At 51.4% G+C, this 15,437-nt stretch overlaps 1 long non-coding RNA gene across 1 annotated transcript; it reads left to right on the forward strand.

The window, feature by feature from the left end:
* Positions 1–8,664: 8,664 nt before the first annotated feature.
* LOC115067923 lies at positions 8,665–13,708 on the forward strand. Its single transcript, XR_003847283.1, has 3 exons — positions 8,665–8,845; positions 8,964–9,093; positions 13,396–13,708. It is a non-coding gene; the product is annotated as an uncharacterized LOC115067923 (long non-coding RNA).
* The last annotated feature ends 1,729 nt before the right edge of the window (positions 13,709–15,437 follow it).

Here is a 15,437-nt window from a genome sequence, read left to right on the forward strand (position 1 = left end):
TTTAGAAGGGCCAATAAGGGGGTGCCCCGGGCCCCCGGGGGGGGGGGGGGGGGGGGGTGGGCATGGAGGGAAGGAAGCGTTAGCCGGGGGCCATGGCTGAGGTGTCTGGTCTGCAGGGAGGCATGGTTCCTGCTGTGGCTGAGCCTGTTCCCCTCACTTGAACTCAGAAGAGCCAGGCTGGCACTCACAGGGCTTGCTGTACTGGTAAGGACTTCAGAGGCTTGGCAGCGAGGCCTGGGCAGGGACCAAACAGCCAAGAGAGTTGGCAATGAGTGTAGTGTATGCAGAAGATGCCAGCATGGTGCCTGGCCAAGCTGCGGAGGGGCTCGGGTCCTGGGCACTGTGTTGACTCATCTCTTGGGCTGTTGGAACTATAGGGTACACCCGGGTCGGTCACGGTGGCCGTGTACTCTATCTGACCATGCCCCCTGAGTTCATGGGTTCCAGGCGCTGTGACTTGTGTGGGACCATCTTGGTTTTAAGACTCAAAGTTCCATGTCCAGTTGACCTTGGATGGAGGGAGAGTTCAGTGTTCACACACATGCTATTGTACCCATCCCCTGAGTGTCCACATGGGTGCATGGGAAGCCTTTTGACCCACTGAGCTGGACTCCTGGGGTGCTCACAGAAAGTAGGGGAGGGGACACAGCAGAAGATGTGGTAAAGTCTGCTGACCTTACGAGACTCCCTGGTTCAGGGATGATGGTCAATAATTTCCTGTTTTTCTCCCTTGAGCCAGATCATGTAGTAAGATAATCTGTGCTTGGCATTTGAGGCCACAGTGTGGAGAGCTTGTGCTCAGTTCACTTGCTCCCCACAGCTAGGATGGATGGTCTTCCTGCATCTAACATAATAAGACAATAGCGCACTCCCTCAGGTGAGTCTGTCAAACTGACCGTCAACACTGACCATGGCCTTCACACAGGATGGGCTGAGGCTCAGCATTTGTTCACTGTCCCACTGGGTGACTAACAGCAGGCCCCATTCCAGGGGAAGGCAGGTAGAATGCTGGCCGGGTCCCTCGTGGTCTCTGCTGCTGGCACCTAGGTCACTCTTTTTAGCCATGGGCTTTTCTGGACACTGGTTTGGGCACCTGGGTATCTCTGTAGCCCCCCGAGGAGCTGGCTCTGCCCTTATCTGTTCCTTGACTTGCCATGACTCTTTGGAGCTCCTACAAAATGTCCCAGTGAGCCTGGTGTGCAGTACATGCCTGCCATCCCAGCACTTGGGATGAAGATCAGATCAGGGTCATCCTGAGCTACATAGACAGTTCAGGCAAGCCTGAGCTATATGAGATGGATTAAAAAAAAAAATCAAACCAAACAACAACAACAACAACAAACAGACCGAAAAAATGTCCCAGAGAGAAAGCCTGTGGTGAGACAGGCTTGCTCCCTTCTTAGACATGTATGGGGGGGGGGCCCTCTGCTCCCACTCCCAGTGCCTTTGCCAGGCAGCAGATGGGTAGATGGCAGCAGATCCATGAGTGGATCATGTTACTGGGTATATCATATTCCCCTGCATTGTATGTTGGAATCTTCTCTCTAAGAACCTCAGGGTCTGAATTTGGAGAAAGGGCCTTTAACCAGACGATGAAGGTAAATAAGGTCACGTGGGGTGGGCCCTAACCCCAAGAGACGATATTCTTAGAAGAAGAAGCAATTAGAACCCAGCCTGTGTTGCACAGAGGATAACCACACGCAGACAGGAAGGTGACACCAACTTTGAGCCAAGGAGAGAGGACTTGAGAGGAGCCGGTCCTGTGTCACCTCACACCGGGTGCTCCCAGCCCAGGAGGTGCCAGGGCTACGATGCTCTGCCCAGAGTCTGCCTGGGATGACTTGTGGTCCAAGAGTCACAGTGGACACAGAGGTCTGGAAACGGACAGTGGCACACATGGACATGAAACACTAAAAACATGACCCATCAGATTGTGTTGCATGGTGAGTGTAAACTCACCGCATCGGTTGAAGTCTGACTACTGAAGAAACCCTCAAATCACATCAAGTTGTTCTGAAAATGATTGCATCTTGAACACGTTGATTGAAAAAAATTACAACAGCTTCTTTTAGTGGATTTTCCTGAGATTATTTGAAAATTTAGAGGGACAAGTGCCACTGACATTTTTAACTGTAGACCTTGTTTAGTACGATCTGGAGAATAATCTGCAACAACAGTATTTTCAGTTTTGAGTGAGTTGAGAGAGTGGGAGCGAGAGTGAGAGTGAGAGCGAGAGCAAGAGAGAGCCAGAGAGAGAGAGAGAGAGAGAGAGAGAGAGAGAGAGAGAGAGGAGGGAGAGAGAGAGAGAGGGAGAGAGAGAGAATGAATGAATGAGGGAACATCAAAGTGGGCACATTCACAACATCCAACATCCAATGGAAACTGACTGGGGAGATTGTCAGTCAGCTGGGGTCCCCAGTAGAGAGCCCTAGGCAGAGCAGTCGGCTGGGGTGCTGGTTGAGCGTTCTGTCCATGCTGAGTTGAATTGCCACGTTTCCTTTCCCACTACAGGTACTTTTATACCGTGATAAGCAGCAGTAACCTCTGCTGGGAGCGGTTCGCTTTCTAGCTGTTCTCAAGGGCAGTGTTTTTACTCTTGGGCTGCTTTCTGGTTCGTTTTTCCTCCTTATCACAGAGTCGGGGTGGGTGGCAGCCCATCCTTAGACTCTGGAGACAAGCATGCTTGGGTCTGAAATGTGGGGGGCTCACACGGCATGTGGCAATTTGCCATCGTGATGTCAATTACAGACCTTCAGAGTGTGGCACAGTGGTGGTAGGGGTGATGCACAATGTGTCACAGGACAGGGGATATGCTCAGGAGACTGTTCCACCTGACAGCAGAACACAGGAGAGGCAGCCAGTGCAGTTTGTGAAGGGTAAGTCATAGCCCTCCACACTCATGTTCACACACGGGAAAGAACAAAAACCTGGGTGTGGTGGCCCACGTGGTCAACCCTGCACTCAGGAGACTGAAGCAGGAGGATTGCCATGAGTTTGAGGCCAGCCTGGACTACAGAATAGCCTCTCTCTCTCTCTCTCTCTCTCTCTCTCTCTCTCTCTCTCTTCTCAAGTAATGAATGGAAAGGAATTGAGACACATGAATTAAGTTTATGGCTCAACAAGTGAAAAACAGAACAGAACATGGTAAATGTTTAAAAAACATTTATTTACTTTAATGTGTGTGTGTGTGTGTGTGTGTGTGTGTGTGTGTGTGTCTGGGTGTTTCATGGTCCCCATGTGGAGGTCAGAGGACAACTTGCCATCTTATCAGCCCCCCAAATGCTGAAGGATTAAAAAAAATTATTGTTGGTGCTGGAGAGATGCTCAGTGGTTAAGAGCACTGGCTGCTCTTGCAGAGGACCTGGGTTCAGTTCCCAGCACCCACATGGCAGCTAACAACTGCCCTAAGTCAAGTTCCAGGGGATTTGTTACCCTCTTCTGACCTCCCCAGACATTGCATGACATGGGAGCACTTACATACATGCAGGCGGTACACTCATACACATAAAATAAAATAATAAATATTAAAAATTATTGCTATTTTATGTGTATGAATGTTTTATGTGCTGTGTATGTAAGTGCATCATGTTCATGCAATGCTCAGAGGCCAGAAAAGTGTATTTGGTCCTGTGGAACTAGAATTAAGGACAGTTGTTAGCTGCATGTGAGTGCTGGGAATTGAACCTGAGTCCCCTGGAAGAGACGCTCTTAACTGTGAGCTCTGGTGACATTAAAAACAAACTTTAACAGCATGTAGTGGCACAAACCAAACATTCCCACTCCCAAAGGGAAGAACTGAGGTTCAGCAAGGAAGATCAGACCAAAGCAAGACTGAAATTCATCAGGGAAAAGAGAAAACCCTGCCTTTCCATGTCTGGCATCATATTGGAATCACCTGGGCTCCACAGGGTTTCGATAGTCCCATCCCTCCGGCTCCTCTTCCTGCGGAACATACACAGCCTCTCTCTTGGAATAGCCACAGGCCTGTGGCTTTCCTCGTTAGACATCCCATGGCTTCTCCTACATCTGGGGTCTCCACTGAAACTCTAACTTCACTTCCTCAGCTTTGTCAAGGTTTCCTTGCATGAACTCCAACTCTGCCACACATTGCCTTGCTCAGTGACTCTCTGAACTGTGGTGCAAGGCGCCATGACCTCTTCAGTTGAGCATTTTTCATGTCTGTGAAACCAGTATCATGTAGATGTTGCCAAGTTCTCTGGTCACTGTAGGATGGAGCCTGACCCCCTTGGCCTTTGTGTGCTGACCTAGGCAGTGGGGAAGCAGGGAACCCCTTCAGTCAAGTTCTCTCCTTTCAGGTGGATTTTCGTTTTGCAAATTGGAGCCCTTAGTGGTTGGGTCTTGCTTTCAGGGAGCCTTTCCTATTGTCTCAGTGCAGAGCACCAGGTTTCTGTCTAAAGGCGCTAGTCTATTTAACAGTCACAGCTGCTTTCCAAACAGCCTTCTCTGAGCTGCCACTCTTTATATATATATATATTTTCATCTTTCAGCTCTGCTTGTTGCTCTCCGACAGTAGGCGGGATAAGAGCGGTGAGCAGTCACCACACCACAGCCCGAATACTCTGCTGGCTTGAGGTTTCCTCCATTAAACAAATTAGTACTTTATGGTTGAATTCAGCTTCGTGCAAGTTCTCAGGACATGGGGAGATTCTCTGCTAGATTATCATATGAACAGCCTCTAGTCCAGGTCCCAGTAGAGTCCTTAACCCCCTCTGAAACTCAAGCTGAACCTTCCGTGTTTGCATTTCTTTCAGTGTTCTGGCTTTCCAGACTCCCACCACGTTGGCCCACTAAACTCTGCCTACAGTGTGGTGTGACTTTCCTAGCTCCAGGTTACAAGCTCTTCCACATTCTTTTGTCACTTAGTTCCAAAGATCCAAGAACCCACAACCAGGTTTGGCACAGGGGTGACCCCACTCCTGGTACCAATTTTCTGTGTTCGTTGCTTTTCTCATTTCAGTGACGAAACACCTAACCAAAGCAGTTTAGGAAGGAAAGGCTTATTCTGGTTGTCAGTGTGAGGGTGCCATCCATCATGGAGGAAGGCAGGCGGTGGGAGTGTCAGGCAGCTGGTCACACACGCTGCGTCTACAATCAGGAAGCAGAGAGACATGCATGTTGGCGATCAGCTTCACATATTTTCTCTTTTTTCTTCAGTCCGGGACCCCAGCCAATAGGATGGTGTGCCCCACATTTAGTTATTTAGGGTGTAGCTCTTACACCCTACATAAGTCAGTCTAGAAACTCCTTTACATACATGCCCAGAGTTTTGTTTCCATGGTGATTCTAAATATCATCAAATTGATGATCAAAATTAATCATTTCTTGGAAAATACAATAGAACCAAACATGATTGCAAATGACAATAACAGATTTCAGTCAAGTAAGTGGACCCTATATGTCAATATGGAGGAATCATATGCAAAATGCATGTTAGTGACTATAACAAAATACCCAAGGCTCAGAACTTTATGAAGAAAAGAGGTTTATTTGGTGCACAGTCCCAGTCCCAGAGGTTCCAGAGCATGGCACTAACATTTGTTTGGCTCTTTTGAGGGCATCACAGAAGATGGACAATGGCAGGAGATCCAGCGGTCAGAGGAAGGCAGGCAGGCAGAGGGGAGAGCTCAGCCTTGCTCTTTGATAACAGCATCTCTCAGGAGCTGACTGGGCTCTTTTGGGGCCATGTTAATTTCACTGGAAGTGGCTTCCAATGACCTGATCACCTCCTCTGAGCTCTTCCCCTTTAAGGTCATATGGCGTCCCAACCTTATCACACTGGGGGCCAAGAGTCTAGTACATGAACCCCTGGGGGGTGGATACACACAGGTGGTCTTAAGCCATAGCAAGAGGAAGCATCAAAGACCCTGTTCATTACATCTTCATCGATATGTTTTGTGAGTGTGTGGGTGTGCCACGGTGCATGTGTGGAGGTCAGAGGACAACTTGTGGAAGTCAGTTCTCTCTTACCAACCATGTGGTTCCTTGGGATCAAACTCAGGTGGTCAGGCTTGGCAGCAGGTGAGCCATCTTCCTGGCCCAATGGCCTCGTTTCTGAGTCACACAGAATAGCAAGACACCAGGGAGACGGTTTAATGAGAAGAAAACCGGGCGGCACGGAGGAGGAGTCAGTCAGCAGGAGTGTGTTTTCTGAGCTGTGGACTGCCAGGCAGGATGCACTGCGCTTCCTCTGGTATGTTTTAGGGTACCATCGCCTAGGGTAGCGTGGATACTATTGATCTCTGCACGGCGGAACTTCACTGCCTGGTATCTTAGCCCTCCCTGGGCCCCAGGCTATGGGCCTCTTCCCTGCCTGGCCTCCTGGGCTGTCCCACAAGCAGCTCAGGCCCTGGAGCTGTGGATGAGTCACAGACTCTAAAAATAAAGTGAAGTGAGCCTCAAAGCTGTGCGTTTCCTTTTTAAGCCAGTTGCACTGCCTAGGGATTCCCAGCAACTGGGTGTGGGTGGCAGGGAGGGCCTGGAGGCTTCTCTGAGGGCTAGAGGCCTTCTGCTGGGGGGATAATCAATGCAAGTGAATGACTCCCATGTGGGGTGATGGTCTCGGGCTGTACAAGGCAGCAGGGTGCTGGGGGGTGGGGAGGGCCAGGGGCTCTGGGACGCAGAAGGGGAAGGGCTGGTGCTCCAGACAGAAGACACCAGGTGAGCAAGGCCACGGAGGTTGGAAAGCTCATGGTCAATTCAGGATGTGGTTCTCAGCAGAGCATCTCAGGAGCTGACCAGTAGACTGGGCTGTCCCACCCCAGGACACTGGTCCTCCAGGCAGAGTCCCTGCCACCCTGACCCTTGGCTTTGATTCTTCAAGGCCAAGCAGCTCCCCAGTGGTGAGCTTGAGCTCTGGTCCTGATTCTGGACACATGGAAGAGATGGGGGCAACGCACAGTGCCAAAGCAGGTGGGTCCAAATTGTGAGGGCTTTGATGCTTGCTTAGGGGTCTGAGCTTCTGTTACAGGCAGAGGGAGCTATTGAAAATGAGAATTCATTGAGAATGAGCCCAGAGGATGACCAGCTGATGGAGTTCGAGGCTGAGCAGATGTCAGGAGCCTGGGCTACCATGGTGATGTAACAGGAAGGGTTAGGGGTGTGAGGGAGCTAGCTGCAGGGAGAGGATTTAGGTGGATTTCTCTTAGGTTCAGGAGGGAACCCTGGAATAGTTACAGGGGCCATGTTCAGACTGTGGGTGAGTAGGAGAAAGGAGAGGGAAGGAAGAGGAGGAGATGGAGGAGAAGGGGGGATGGAGGAAGAGAGGACAGGAGGAGGAAGGAGAGGAGGAGAAACAGGAAGATGAGGGAAGAGGAAGAGCTTGGAAAAAAGAAGGTGGAGGAAGGCAGGGGAGGAAGGAGGTGAAGGAGGAGGAAGATGGAGGTGGAATGGGGAGGAGGAGGAGGGACTAGGAAGACATGCAAACAGATACAGACGGGAGGAATTGGCGGCCTCTATGGCAGAGGCTGGCAGGCTCCCAGCCTGCAGGGTGAGCTCATGGGCTACGTGGTCTGTCTAAAGCCTTCTTCTGGGGAATTCACTCCTTCAGTGAGTGTTTTGGACTCTGGTCAGACCCCCCAGCTGATGGGGTGAGGCCCACCCACACAGGGGAGGACCCTCTATGCAAAGCTTGAACATAAATGTGAGTCGTATTCCAAACACCACTGCAAAGAGGCACCACAATGTGCGACAGAATTTCTGGGTACCCCATGGCCTTGCCAAACTGACAAATAAAATTTTCTGTCATTGCAAAGGCATGTTCTCATGCAACATGGGCCATCATGGACTGACAGGGAGGTTCCCCTCAAATGCACTTCCGGGGTGCCCTGTGGTCTGTCTCTACCACAGGCCATTGTGCATCTCAGGAAATCTGAGATTCTCCAGGAACACAGTCCACACTGAGGCTGTTACCCATGCTTTATCTTATTTTTATTTATGTGTCTGTCATGTGTCTCTGTGTGCGTGTATGTGCATCAAGCGTGTGCAGTGCTGGAGGAGGCCAGAAGAGGGCATTGGATCCCCTGGATCTGGAGCTACAGGTGGTTGTGAGCTTCCTGACATGGGTGCTGAGAACTCCTGACTGTTGATCCATCCCTCTGACTTCACTTTGCCTGTTATTTATCAAGTTATGTAGTTCTATGTTTTAGATCTGGATTGTCTACAACATACACAGGAGGTCAGGCAAGGTGCACATTCCAGGCTGCTTTGCTTGCCTGAGCCCAGTGTGGGGCGCATAGCAGGTGCTCCTCCCCGCATTGCCCTGCCAACTGGGGCCTCTGCAGGGTCTCTTGTTGGCTGGCCAGGCATTCGTTGCTCCTTCAGTGCCCCCAGTCCCTCTGGGTGGGACTGGACTGGGTGGGGACAATCCCAAAGTACCAGGGCTTCCTATCTTTAACTCAGTGACTGAGTTGCCATCCAAGGCCGTGCTGTGACTTGCTCCTGGATGGCTGGCCAGCTGTAGCACTCCTCCAGGCTTTGGACCACTAATGGTAAGGGGCCTGTGGCCTGTGTCTGAGAGGGCTCGGCAGAGCAGGGCAAGAGGTGGATGCAGGCAGACCCTCGCCTTTGTGGACAGTCTCAGAGCTGAGGCTGACAGAGACCAAGACTGGGCCGGCACCTCTTGAGAACAGGGTGCTCAGGGCGGCGTCCTTCACCGAATTCTCATGAGTGTTCTTTGGCAGTTGCTACGGTTTCCCTAGGGTTCAGCCATGCATCTGGCCACGGCTCTCATGGCCAGCGATGCTCTCACGGCCAGCGATGATGGAGGCTCTTGTCCCTGTTTTTGAGACAGGGTATCACTGTGTAGCCCTGGCTGACCTGGAACTCGGTATGTAAAACAAGCTGGCTTTGAACTCACAGAGATCTGCCTGTCTTTACCTTCTGAGTGCTGGGATTAAAGGCACACAATCAGTAGCCTGACTTCTTATCCCTCTTTTGAATTCTAGGCCAGCATCCTCAGAGCACATTGAGGTCAAGGGGAGATGATCCTCACAGAGGAAGGGACACTGTAAAGCCAAGGAAGTTTGTATTGATGTCAACCTTGGCCTCAGGCTGCAGAGAGCACCTCTGGACTAGGTGAGCTTTCCTGGCGAGGCGGGGCAGGCCGAGGTCCCCATATGAGGATCTGGAGAAGTGCAAGTAAGGATGTTTCCATGAATCTCAGATATAATGTGGGGACCCTCATTCTACATTCCCTATGTGTCCTTTGCAAATAATCACATAGGGCAGATATAAGGAGAACGTCACCTGAATCCCTGGGACCCCAGCAAACCAGCTGCCTGTAGACTCAGGTTCTCCCACTGGCTGGCCATGCCTGTGCAGACTGGGAAGCTGCCAGCAGTGACCTTGACTGCCCTTCTATTTCTTCAGCAAATGACCCCATGCTGTCTTAGATTTCCCAGCTGTCCTTTATTCATTGGGGTAGACTAAATGTTGTGAACCGACCATGGTCACAGCCATGTGTGTGTGTGTGTGGTGTGTTTCTAGTTCTCAAAAGAGCAGGACAGGGCAGGCTGGAACTTGGCTCCACACAGCCCTTCAGGGATCCAGGCTGTTCCCTCCCAGTGGCTCTGCCTCCTGTTGAGGTCCTGCTGAGAAGGATCTGACTGGGCTGGCAGGAAACTTTTGGCTCTGTTCTGGAACTGGTAGGTCTCAGTCATGTACCTGTACCCACCTGCAAGGGAGGATGGGAAATGTGACCAGATGGGCGTCTAAAGACAGAGCCAACAGTCAAGGTTATGGTCTAGCCAGTGGCTACAATAAACCACACACAATAGGTTGCTTAATGCTGAGATGTGGCCAGACTGTGGAAGGAAAGGGTACCACTCAACCAGAGTTCTAGGTTCCCAGGAGGGCATAGAACATCCAGGAACGCCAAGGAGCCTCGGGCTTGTTCCGAGTTCGGCACAATCCTTCTGCACCTTGTCAGTGGCCAAAGACACGAGTGAGTCCTGGAAACAGGTTTCATGGCTCCTGGGCTGTTGCGTGGGGTTAACAGAGGACTGTGTAGCAGCCTGGTGCCAGAGTGCTGCACATGCTCAAGATGGCTAACTTCCGCAGAGTGAAGCACTCTGTAGGGACAGGATGGGTGGAGGCTGCTGAGTGAGCTGGAGACCTACAGTTTGGTCAGCACTGGGTCAAGATAAACCAGGTAATAACCAAGGCCCACCCTCTATCCTCGGCTCACGAGGACAGCCGAGTCTCCACGGTCACCTGGAGCAGCGGCTCTCTGGAGCACAATGCTGTCCTCCCAGGGTCTTCCCGGGAGCCTCTTCTCAGCTCCTCTCTTTCTTGGTACATTTTTCACATGGGCAGAGCCCATCCCTCAGCAGCTGCTTGAGGAAGCACAGTTACTTAGTGACTGCTTTGAAGAGGCTTCATCCTGGAAGAGGGTCTGCCTTCCCCAGTGACGTGGCTTTAGGTCAGGAGAAACTTCCTGTGGAAGGTCAAGGAATAGCTCCACTGTTTCCTCCCTCCCTCCCTCCCTCCCTCCCTCCCTTCTCTCCCTCTCTCCCTCTTTTCTTTCTCTTTCTCTTTCTCTTTCTTTCTTTCTCTCTCTTTCTTTCTTTCTTTATTTCTTTCTCTCTCTCTCTCTCTTTCTTCTTTCTTTCTCTGTCTCAAAAAACAAAACAAGCCAGGCATGGTGGCACACACCTCTAATCCCAGTACTTGGGATGCAGAGGCAGAAGGATCTCTGTGAGATTGGGGCCAGCCTGGTCTACATAGTGAGTTCCAGGCCAGCCAAGGCTAAAACCAAACCAAACCAAACCAAACCAAACCAAACCAAACCAAACCAATAATAAGATCCTAACCAACCAACCAAATAATTTATTTTATTTTAAAGATTTTTCATTTTCATTTTTTATGTGTATAAGTGATTTGCCTACGTGTGTGTGTGTGTGTGTACCACATATATGCCTGGTGCCTGAGGAGACCAGAAGAAGGTGCTGATTTCCTGGAACTGGAATTAAAGGTGGTTGTTAGCCTCTATGTCAGTGCTGGGGACCTCAACCTGGATCCTCTGCAAGAACAACCAGTGCTCTTAACCACTGAGCCATCTCTCCAAGATTTATTTTATTTTTTAATTACACGTATGTGTGTGTGGGGGGGGTGCACGTGAATGAAGGTATCCTCAGAGGCCAGAAAAGAGGCTCAAGTTCCCTAGAGGTAGGGTTACAGGTGGTTGTGAGCCACCCAACATGGGTGCTGGGAACTGAACCAGGGTTCTTCATCAGAGCAGCCAAGCACCTTCAAAGACACCCCTGGTCATGCAGGCCCCCTGTATCCTGAACTGAAGAGTGATCAGGATGGTTCTGGATGGTTCTGGGGTGCCCTTCCTGTCCAGAACCCCCCAGTGTTCCCTTAGCTTTCCCTCTTGGATTGGATCAAGGCTCAGGGGAAAGGCCCTCTGAGGCCACAGAGGGAAGGCCTGACTGCTACTTGCCACTTGGCCTCCCGCCCTCCACTGCCACTTCACGGTCTGGAAGCCTTCTGTGCTGCGTTTTCTAAATACCCTCCCCCCCGCCCCCAGCTGCCACCCTTGGCAGTTCCAGGCACTGCCAAGTCAGGGTCTGGGCTGCCCTCTTCTGAGCCTGGCTTCTGTGGCTGGCCACTCTCTGCACACTCCTGGGTATGTCCTCTCAGTCCCTTTACTGTTCCCTTGGCTGCAATGTGGAAGGAGGATTGTGAGTGAGCACCACTCCATCCATCCTTCCTCCTGCTTGTCCGTCTGTCTATCCAGTCCAGGAGCCCATTCTGCCTTCCCGAGCGCCTGTTACCTGCTTGCTTCACCATCTCATCATCTCGGTGACAGTCTTTGAGCTCTGTTGTAATGAGGACTTTCTTTCCAGAGTGTGCTGGGAAATGCTGGCAGGTATGCCAAAAGGTAGTGTCTGGAATCAGTGTGTTTGGGATGCTGGGGGTTTGTGACAGTGACAGCACAGTGGTAAGGCCAGGGTCTAGGTCTGGTGTATCCAAGGGCAGCTTCCTGAAACAGAGTGAGGCCTCAGCTTTTCCTCTGGAGCAGGAACAAGCTCTGAGGGGCCCTGCCTGCCCTTTGGAGCTTCCTCACCTCCCTGGTCCTGTGGGCTACCTTGTAGTCTCTTCCCTGTACCCTTCCCTCTGAACTGCTTATCTCTTATCCTCCCGTGGTCCCTGTCTATTGCTATAGTGAACACTAGTCACAGAGCCTTCCTCTAGGACCAGGAAGACTACCAGGCTGGGTAGTGGCCTTCTACAAGCTCCACAGCCCCAAGTCAGGTCATAGTCTATAGTGATTTGCCTGTTTGATCTTTGGTCTGTGAACAGAATGTTTATTAATGGTTAGAATCCAAAAGATACCCAGATATCTGTTGGAAGAGAGGGAAAGGGGGATGGAAGAAAAAGGAGAGAGATGGGGCTGGGGAAGTGCCTCTGTGGGAAAGTGCTTGCCACACAAGCCTGAGGACCTGATCTCAGATCCCCAGCATCCATGTAAAAAGCTGTACAGAATGGAGGGAGCCTATAATCCCAGTGCTGAGGAGGGTCCCTGGGGCTCAGTGTCCAGCCAGCCTCGTCAAATTGGTGAGCCCCAGGCTCGGTGAGAGACCCTGTCTCAACAAATAAGGTGGCGGGCTGGGGAGATGGCTCAGCAGGTAAAAGCATTCACAGAGCAAACCTGAAAATTTGAGTTTGATCCCTGGAACCTGGGGTAGAAGAAGAGAACCAACTCCCAAAAGTTGTCTTCTGACCTCCACATGTGTGCTTGGCATGTGAGTGCCCACACTTTCACATACACAATGATAGTAAATAAAATACAAAATTTAAGACGGAGAATAATGAAAGAAGATACTCATGATATTGATGTGTGCACATAGGTGCATGCATGCCTTTCCCACATGTGTACACAGAGAGAATGAGAGGAGAGAGAGAGAGAGAGAGAGAGAGAGAGAGAGAGAGAGGAACAAGGAGGGAAAGGAGAAGGAGAGGAGGACAGAGTAGGAGAGTAGGGAGGTAGGGAGGTGCTGTGGCCCCTGGGAGCAGAGGTACAACCCTCCCACCACCTGTGCACAGGGACACCCGAGCCCGTGGGAGCCATGCCCAGTGTGCTGTGTGTAAACAGAGATGCCCCCCTGGCCATGGCCCCTTCTTCCAACTCTGGCCTTCGCCTCCTGCAGAAACCCAAGACCTGCCCGGGACAAGGGTTGGCAGATGTCTGTGAAAGGGACCGTCTGTCTTTGCAGATAAGAGCTTGCAGACAATGGGACAGTCTCAGTGGGAATTCCCACCCACCAGGCAGGGCAGGAGGTAGCCCGACCCTCAGGCTGGCTCTTCTGCTGCTGGGCACCATCTCCATGGGCTGGGCACCCTCTGGAACAACTCCTTTCCTTCTGAGCCCAGGGTAAGGCTGTGACTTGCTGACTTCATCCTCTGGTGGCTGTGTGCTGGTTCCCAACACCACCACTAAAAGATGAGACACTGGAACCCAGGTGATAAGGCACCATCGCTTGTGTCACCCAGAGGCAGTGACTGCCAGCCTGTGAGTCCTGTTCTGAGCCTGTCGCTACCCACAGTGGCATGTGTTTGTGAGGAGGGAAGGTGTGTGCATCAGAGTGTATCTGCGAGGCTTCCTGGACCACCTGTATGCAGCCCATGTGCTCTGCAGTCCTTATAAACTCTTTGGGCAAGAAGCTGCCTGCTCTGCTGGAGCCTGGGAAGGGTACCCCGAGCTGGACCGAGTGGACTGTGGAGCACTCCACTTAACATCAGTGCTGCTGAGTTCTCATCGCCCTGGCTCATGGGTGAGAACACTACGGTGTCTTGCCAGGCTCCAGGACGCCTGGTGCCAGGGACCTGGTTTCTTGCTTCACATCCCAGCCCTTGAAACATCTTGCCCTTGAGATGCAGGAGAGGAGGGAGGGTTCCAGGAGTTTCTGGCTTGCTGTCTTCCTCAGGTCCCCCAGAGATACTCTCCATATTCCCACCAGGTCTTGGCCACAGACAGAAGGAAGAGAGAGCCCCTGCCAGGAGAGCGCTCCTTTGTTCTTCTATCTGAACTGCCCGGTGGACTGGTTGGTAGTGTCCATGTTACGGACAGACCTTCCCACACAATTGGCCAGCTCACATGCCAGGCTTCTCTGGAGTCACCCTCAAGGACATTCAACCACTGTCTCCCTAGGTACACCCTCCTCCAGTCAAGGTGCCCCTGGGTGAACCATCCTAGTTGGGTCGAGAAGGGGAGGCCTGCTTTGGAGGCTAAGCCAGGCTGGTGTCTCCACCATGAGCAAATTTGGATCTCAGTTGTGACATTAGCTCAACTAGCACAGGAGTTCTACCAAAGCCCCTGGTCTAGAGTTTCCTTGTGTTTTGGAGACACTACAGTCTCCCTGAAACTCGAATGGGAGCTACTGGACTTCTGTCCACTCAGGAAACACATAGACACATAACTGTTGGACATTCTTTGGTGATGTTCACCCACTTCCTGAAGCCCACAGGTGAGAGATGAAAACGCCCCATGTCAAGGTAGATCAGAGCACAGGTGACTGACTTGAAGGGTCCCTGTGCCCCTAGCTCAGGCTGGGGACTCTGAACCTGGTGATGGGTCACAATTCAAAGCCCCAAACAAGAGCTCACAAGTCCACATGGAGACCCATAAGCAGTTAGATACATAAATAAACTGTGGGAGAGAGCTCGTCCCTGAAGTGGGATGACGGTGAGTGAGCACTGAAGGAATGAATTAGAAAATCACAAATTTGTAGCCAGCAAAGTAATGAACGATTCTGTCAAGAATTACAGTCAACACTGGTTATCAAATCTGCTTGGAAAAGTGTGAGAAGGAGATGATCTTATTTATTTATTGTGTGTATGTGGTGTATGTGTGCGTATACATGTGTGCGCGGGTGTGCATTCGGAGGCCAGAAGTCAGCAGCCTCCCTCTGTCATTCTGCACCTTATCTGTTGAGACAGGGTCTTTTGCTGTTTTGGTGAGGCTCTTGGCTAGGCTGGCTGGCCAGTGAACTCCCAGGACCCACCTGTCTCTGCCTCTGCCCCAGAGCTGGGGTTACAGATATGCACTGCCATGCCAGGCTTTATGTGGGTGCTGGAGATCTGAACTCAGGTTCTCATGATTGTGTAGTGCTTTACCCATCTTCCCAGATCCCAGGAGTAAAATCTTTAAATGGTCCCACAGCTGACTTAGCATCTAAGGGAGAATTGGTGACTCCACGGTGGGAAACCCTCCCCAGCTTAGTGACTCCACGGTGGGAAACCCTCCCCAGTCTACTGACTCCACGGTGGGAAACCCTCCCCAGCTTAGCGAGTTCATAGTGGGAAATTCTCCCCAGCCTAGTAATTTGACAGTGGGAAACTCCTCCCCAAACAAGTGATCAAAGTTAGTGCAACTGAAACTGGAACCACTTGATGTCACACACTCCTGATGAGAT

Source organism: Nannospalax galili, unplaced genomic scaffold (assembly GCF_000622305.1).
Source record: "Nannospalax galili isolate Female #2095 unplaced genomic scaffold, S.galili_v1.0 scaffold1307, whole genome shotgun sequence".
In the NCBI taxonomy this organism is placed as follows: domain Eukaryota; kingdom Metazoa; phylum Chordata; class Mammalia; order Rodentia; family Spalacidae; genus Nannospalax; species Nannospalax galili.